An 8,270-nucleotide genomic window follows, 5' to 3' on the forward strand; every position below is an offset into this window, starting at 1 on the left:
TGCTTCTGTATAGCATTGTGGGCTATCGCCTCGCCCCTTTTAAAGAGGGTCGCTGCCTAGCCGTGCCAACCCTCTGCAGTGTGTGCCTGCGGTTCCTCGTCATGGCAGACGCACTTCTAAATAGACATGAGGGTGGTGTGGCATGAGGGCAGCTGAAGGCTGCGCAGGGACACTTTGGTGTGCGCTGTGGGGGGGGAGGGGGGGCGGTTGGGCAGCATGTAACCCAGGAGAAGTGGCAGTGGAGTGTCATGCAGGCAGTGATTGTGCTTTGTTGGAGGTAGTGTGGTGCTTAGCTAAGGTATGCCATGCTAATGATGGCTTTTCAGAAGTAAAAATTGTTGGGAGGGGGGGGGGCCCACTCTTGCCGCTATTGTGGCTTAATAGTGGGACCTGTGAACTTGAGATGCAGCCCAACATGTAGCCCCTCGCCTGCCCTATCCGTTGCTGTGTCGTTCCCATCACTTTCTTGAATTGCCCAGATTTTCACACATGAAAACCTTAGCGAGCATCGGCGAAATACAAAAATGCTCGGGTCGCCCATTGACTTCAATGGGGTTCGTTATTCGAAACGAACCCTCGAGCATCGCGATAATTTCGTCCCGAGTAACGAGCACCCGAGCATTTTGGTGCTCGCTCATCTCTAATCTTAATGTATTTTTTTATATGGATAAGACCAGCCGGTCGTGTCTTCTGAGTTGCTATATCCTCTCATCTATCTCTCCTAGTATTTGCTGGGTGGATTACAGTGTGGGAGGTTTGAAAACAGGTTCTTGCAATATAAATAGAAGTACAGCAGCCTGTAATGATGCGGTGTAAATGTCCAGCATCCATCACTGATAACGGGACACATAATAACTTATACTGTATCTGAGTGCAGGTTGGAGGTTTTCCATTAGAGGAAGTAAAGCATGCGGCCATATTATGACTCGGTCTGCTTATACATGAAAGTTATACACAAATGTAGTGTTGAGTGAATCAAAACAGCAGAAGCTTGTATCAAGTCGAATTTTGCTAAAAGTTTGGTTTGGCACAAACCCTAATCTGGGGCAGTATGTCTTGGTTGAACAAACTAAAATTCTTCTACTTCTTCTTTATTCTTCTTTCTTTTTTCATTATTTTACCTTGTTCTTCTTTTTCCTTCTTTTTTTTCCCTAGTAGATACTTTTAAAAGAAGGACAAATATGGAGAAGCAAAAACTATTTTTTTTGTATTTTGTCCTTTTTCCTTCTTTTTCTTTATTTAGTTTATCCTTCATCTTTTTCCTTTTTTGCTCTTTTTCTTCTTCCTCCTCCTCCTCCTACCTCCTCCTCCTCTTCCTCCTCCTCCTTCTTCTTCTACCTCCTCCTCCTTCTTCCTCCTCCTCCTTCTTCTTTCTCCTCCTCCTCCTTCTAGTTCTTTCTACTTATTTCTTCTTTCTTTTTTATTATTTTCCCTTCTTATTTTTCTTTCTTCTTCCTCCTCCTTCTCCCTCCTCCTCCTTCTAATCATCCTCTTCCTCCTTTGTCCTCCTGCTCCTCCTCCTTCTTCTTTCTTCTCCTTTCTTCTTTCTCCTTCCTCTTTCTCTATCTCCTCTTCTATATTTTCTCTTCTTATTAATTTTTCCTTCTCCTCTTCCTTCTTCTTCATCTTTTTCTTTTTCTGATGTATTTTTCGTTATTTTTCCTTCCTTTTCTTTTATTTCCTATATTACCCTTTTTTGTAAAGTTCTGTTTCAGTTCAAACTAATATGAATAGTAACCAAACAGCAGCACCAAAGCAATATGCACCATAAAATAGGTGTGGAGGAAGATAATAGATACTCGCCGTGCACGCCTGCCAGGTCCCGGACACTGAGGAGCCAAAGTAAACTGGAAGCAAGTTGTTATTTGGAAGGCAGCACTGGTCCAGGGGAGATCAGCCAAAAGACAGAAGGTATTGCTGATGTATCATCCTTTATTAGTGAATACAGATCCAGAAGTAAAACAGCATGGCAACGTTTCGACGGCTGCTGCCGTCTTTGTCAAGCTTGACAAAGACGGCAGCAGCCGTCGAAACGTTGCCATGCTGTTTTACTTCTGGATCTGTATTCACTAATAAAGGATGATACATCAGCAATACCTTCTGTCTTTTGGCTGATCTACCCTGGACCAGTGCTGCCTTCCAAATAACAACTTGCTTTCAGTTCAAACTAATTCAGAATGAACCAAACTTTTTTCCTAAGTTCTGTAAACTGGTCAAATCAAACTTTTCAAAAATTCACTCACTACTGCACAAGACAAAAAATTCTCCTATTGGACATAATGTAAATGCAATGCAATAAACACAATAAAAAAAGGCAATATAAAAATATGAAATAAATGTCGCATAGCAGTAAATCGACATATTCGTATCCTCATAACAGTAACATCACATACATGAAAAATTGATACATTGTCTATGGTGATCATTAAGCAAAAGTATAGGAAAATGTAGACAAAAATAATAAGCCTTGACAGAACCACCATTTTTTGTTTGTCCTCCCTGCTTTCAAATAATTATAACATTTTAATGTTTCCATCTACATAGCTGTATGGGAGCACATGTTTTGCTAGACAAATGATCTTTTCCACTGGTATATGTAATGTATTGAATCTAGCCAATTTACTGGGCCATTGTTAGTATGTAAGAAGCAGGAAACATACAGCTCCATATGTTGTGCAGTGGTCTGGTCTGGTACTGCAGGCACATTGAAGTGAACAGAGCATATGAGCTGGGGTTGTGATCTTGGAGAATGAACATCATAGAGCAGGGTCCTCTGCTTCAGTCCCACCACTATAACCCAGAACGGAGAGATGCTCAATATGAGTCGCTTCTGTTCTGGCGATCCTTGAGCCATCCTGGTATTACAAAATGTCTATTCATGTAAATGGCCATCCTGTTATAAATACTACAGCTGTTTGCTGGTTGTCCTGGGAGCACTCACGTAACCATAGGGGATGTGGTTGCACCTGGGCCCAGGAGCCTTAGGGAGCTCATAAGCCCTCTCTTCTCTATATAGGAAGCCTAGTACTATGAATAAAGCATTTATAGTTGGGGATCCTGTTACAGGTTTTGTATTGGGGCCCAGGAGCTTCACATTACGCCTCTGTGTTAAGGGGTTAAGAAACGTTAAGGGGCCCCAAGATAAACTTTTGCACCCGGGCACATGAACCTTTAGCTATTCCCCTGGCTGGGAGGGTAATCAGTCCTTCACCCCAGACTCCACATTCTGGGAGGTGTTGTGCAAGGTGGCAAATTTCTCTAGTGCTTGATTACTTTGCAATGCTTTGTTAATTAAAACCCCCCATCACCAAAGCATTTATTTATGGGCCATCCATATTTTTGGGTTGTGTGCTGTCCCTGTATACCACAGGACCCTATTACAGCCTATGAAGCTATTCACATGTACAACTTTTAACACAAACCATCGGACCAGAACAATCACGGCACATGTTATTCTTGCGCGTTTTCACGGGCAAGGGTAGGATATGTGATCTGCAGGATCCATGGAGATCGGACGGGGGTCCTTGTGTTGTCCAATACAAGTCGTGCTTGAGTTTCTCAAGTGCCGTGACTCCAGTGTTACTCCTTTTTTTAGGTTTGTTGTTTACATTTCATATCTTAATTAGAGATGAGTGAGTATACTTGCTAAGGCACATTACTCGAGCGAGTAGTGCCTTAGCCGAGTATCTCCCCGCTTGTCTCTAAAGATTCGGGGGCTGGCGCGGGTGACAGGTGAGTTGCGGCGGGGAGCGGGGGGGGAGAGAGGGAGAGATCTCCCCTCCATTCCTCCCCGCTCTCCCCCGCCGCCCCCCAAATCTTTAGGGACGAGCGGGGAGATACTCGGCTAAGGCACTACTCGCTCAAGTAATGTGCCTTAGCGAGTATACTCGCTCATCTCTAATCTCAATCCTTATGTTATCTTATTATTATTATTTTGTCTTTTGTTTTCAAAATGTCTTTCTAAAAATTAATTATTATTGAAGGAGTAAGAACAAGCGCGCCGCGTTCCGAGCGCAGAGCTTTATCATTCTGCTGGAAATCATGCCACGCTCTGTTGCATATACTAAAAAGCAGAATAAACAGACGGAAAGTATTTTCGATAAGGGAATGAAAGGTGAATTCTCAAAAATCTGTCAATGTTTTTTTTAATGTATCAGGCTATGATAGATAGAGTTCATTTCATCACAATATTTTTTTCTTACAAAGCTGGTATCCATGGTAACAAAACGTTATCTGCGACCAATAGTGAATAATGGGAGACAAGTTAAAGGGACAACAGTATGTTTTTATGGTGCTTAGACTGAGTGGCCCCTTTATTAGAGCCCTCGGCCCTGTTCACAGTTGGAGCTTGCTTGTATGGAAATTATCCATGTGACCCCGGAGAGCAGCATAGAATTATATGACAAGTTTTCCGTGGTTCAGTTTTAGTGCAGATCCACATTGGATAGGAAAATCCAGCAATCTGAGCGACTTCCAACAAGGCTAGGTCATCCAAGCTAGACCAGCCTATAAAACCACCCATTTATAGTAGAGCTAATAACAAAACCGTAGTTACGGTTCCTGAAGAAAGCATAACTTCAGAAATAGAGTTTTTTAATTTCTCAAGCTGCATGCTATTGTTTGCCAAGTGGCCCGGTGGGCAGGTTGGACCGTCTTTGTTGCCCGGAGTGGGTCTCCTAACACGGCTCCTCTCTGCCTCTGTGATGTGGATGATGTAAGAGACATCATTCAGAGGGTGATTGAAATCTCGCGCATGAGCCGGTAGATCGCAGGGCGGCACATGCGCAGATGAGCGCACCGACATGTCCATGGTAAATCCGCATGTGGATCCATGGCATAAACTGTGCCGGAACAGATGCGGATTTCTGCCACAGTTTTACAGGCGTATTCCACTGCAAGTTTCACGTAGAAAATGTGCACCAAAAGCTGCAGCAGAACCGCGTCAAAAAACACATCAAAATCTCTGCCATTGGTTTGGATTGCAACGTGGTTTTTGCCACCGATCTGCAGCAAAATTCACTCTTTTAATTCAAGGATCCGCAATAAATTCCATATCAGTAATGTAGATTTTAATGCAATTTTTGTGATAGATTTTGGGGGTGATTTTCCGCACTAATTCCCCTATATGCGAACATACCATTTAGGCACGATTTTTAAAAATGTTGTTGAGCTTAAAGGGGTTGTCTCGCGGCAGCAAGTGGGGTTAAGCACTTCTGTATGGCCATATTAATGCACTTTGTAATATACATCGTGCATTAAATATGAGCCATACAGAAGTTATTCACTTACCCCCTCCGGCGCTGGCGTCCCCGTCTCCATGGCTCCGTCTAATTTCGGTGTCTTCTTGCTTCTTTAGACACGCTTGCGCAGTACGGTCTTCTGCTGTGTGCTCGCGCCGGAGAGCTGGTCTGCGCGTCGTCATCATAGCTCCGCCCCGTCACGTGGTGCCGATCAGCCAATTAGGTGGCTGTAATCGGCAGTAGAACGCAAGGAAGGAGAAGACAATCCATGGTGCACCATGGGAGAAGACCCGCGGTGCACCATGGGAAAGGACCGGCGGCCATCTTTAAAAGAAGAAAAGAAGATGCTGCGCGAAAGGGATGCAGGTAAGTGATTTTTTTTTTTTAAATAACTAACGGAATTGATTTTAACGGGGCAGAATGCGGGGGTAAGGTTAAAAAAAATTTGGATTTCGCCACGGGACAACCCCTTTAAGGGCTCAGTCTCACAGGCGTTTTTTCATACGATTTGCAGGTGCAATAGACCCAATATAGACCCAATGCTTTGCAATGGGAGTGGTCACATGTCTGTTTTTTAATTGGATGCAACGAAAATTATGGGACACAACAATTCGCAGAACGCATGTAACTGCGTTCTGCGCAAATCGGTGTTCCTGTGTATGTGTGCTCAATGGGACTGGTGGCAGCAGCACCGAACCCATTGAGAACATATACTAAAGATCGTTCTCCTCTACCACAGCTGAGGAGAACAATGTTCTCCCGTTGAATTCAATGGAGCCGGCAATACAGCCGGCTCCATTGAAAGCAATGGGCTGCCGGCAAGCGCTGTATTAATTTTTGGGTAAGGGCTTCAAATATAAGCTCTTCCCTGAAAACCATCCTAAAAAAGTGTAATAAAAAAAAAACAATACTCACCTCTCTGCCGCTGCCGGGGCTCAGCCGCGTCCAGCCAGCTCTTCTCCTGAATTGCTTTTAGTAGTATTCAGCAGCGGGGATTTAAAATCCCCACCTACTAAATGGGCAGCCCCTGATTGGCTGAGCACTGTGACCAATTAGAGGCAGCTCTCAGCTATTGAATGACAGCTGAGAGCTGCCTCTGATTGGTCAGAGCACTCAGCCAATCAGAGGCAGCACTCACTCACCCATTCATGAACTCATGAATGGGTGAGTGAGTGCTGCCTCTGATTGGCTGAGTGCTCTGACCAATCAGAGGCAGCCCATTCAGCAGGAGGGGATTTTAAATCCCCGCCTGCTGAATACTACTGAAAGCAGTTCAGGAGTAGAGCCGGCAGGACGTGGCTGATCCCCGGCAGCTGCAGAGAGGTGAGTATTGATTTTTTTTTTTTTTAAACTCTTTTTTGGGATGGTTTTCAGGGAAGGGCTTATATTTGAAGCCCTTCCCCGAAAATTCATACATTGCTTGCCAACAGTCCATTGCTTTCAACTGAGCTGGCTGTATTGCCTGCTCCATTGAATTCAATGTGAGAACATTGTTCTCCTCTGCCACAGCTGTGGCGGAGGATAACGGGCAGTGCTCTTGTTGAGCGCACAAATGCCCCTGTGACCGAGCCCTTTGGGCGGATAAACGCTGCTAGTAGCGTTTTTTTTCCGCTGTAAAGCTGGCCTCGGTCACGCGATTTTTTTGAGTGCATCAGTTATGAAAAAACGCCCGTGTGACTAAGCCCTTAATAAGATATTCTACTCTCTGGTTATGCTGCTTCTGCTATTCCTGCTGACTCCTTCAAACCTATTGATAATAATTCACTCTGAATAGCTCCGTAGTTGCTCTGGTAGACTGACATTGCTTTAATCTAAGTAGTTTTACATAGATTGTGTTATATTGTTATTTGCCATTGAGTTTTTACAGAGTTCTTGTCTTACTAAATACATATGAAAGAATCTCTTCTCTAAATTTCAGAATAAAACAAAAACAGCCATGTGGCGCTACGTGTTCCATCAACGTCTGACTAATACACTAGAAACAAAGAATTTACATTCTTCTCCATTCCCCGTAGTCACATAAGATCAATATATCTGGCTCATATTGGAAACTGTGTAGAGTTGATTTATAGCTGCTATGTGCTAACCTTATAAATAGATATTCTGGGATTTCGGTCTTGGGAAATGACAAAAGATTCTTCAGGCAAGTTAATAGTGTAAGATGAAAAGATCAGCTGAATCCCATTATCTACATTCTATTACCATTATCTTTTAAAGCGTACCCACACTTTCAGGTGACTTATCGGACTGAGCTGTTTTGTGTGTACATTTAGAATTACACTATATCTGGTCATTATATGACTTGTATCCTGCAGTTATCACCAGTTTTCTCAATCTCTTATAATTATCAGTTCTCTCTGAGCTGGTGTGTGCAAACTGCCGCTATGATGTCTCCATACATTGCACACATAGGAGAGCAGGATCTCTTCTCTATCTCTGAGCTGGTGGGTGTAGACTGCTGCTATGATGTCTCCATACACTGCACACATAGGAGAGCAGGATCTCTTCTCTATCTCTGAGCTGATGGGTGTAGACTACTGCTATGATGTCTCCACACACTACACACACAGGAGAGCAGGATCTCTTCTCTATCTCTGAGCTGGTGGGTGTAGACTGCTGCTATGATGTCTCCATACACTGCACACATAGCAGAGCAGGATCTCTTCTCTATCTCTGAGCTGGTGGGTGTAGACTGCTGCTATGATGTCTCCATACACTGCACACATAGCAGAGCAGGATCTCTTCTCTATCTCTGAGCTGGTGGGTGTAGACTGCTGCTATGATGTCTCCATACACTGCACACATAGCAGAGCAGGATCTCTTCTCTATCCCTGAGCTGTTGGGTGTAGACTGCTGCTACCATGTTTCCATACACTGTACACATAGGAGAGTAGGATCTCTTCTTCTCTATCTCTCTGAGCTGGTGGGTGTAGAGTGTTGCTATGATGTTTCCATACACTGCACACATAGGAGAGCAGGATCTCTTCTATTCTATCTCTCTGAGCTGGTGGGTGTAGACTGCTGCTATGA

Source organism: Eleutherodactylus coqui, chromosome 12 (assembly GCF_035609145.1).
Source record: "Eleutherodactylus coqui strain aEleCoq1 chromosome 12, aEleCoq1.hap1, whole genome shotgun sequence".
Taxonomy (NCBI): Eukaryota; Metazoa; Chordata; class Amphibia; order Anura; family Eleutherodactylidae; genus Eleutherodactylus; species Eleutherodactylus coqui.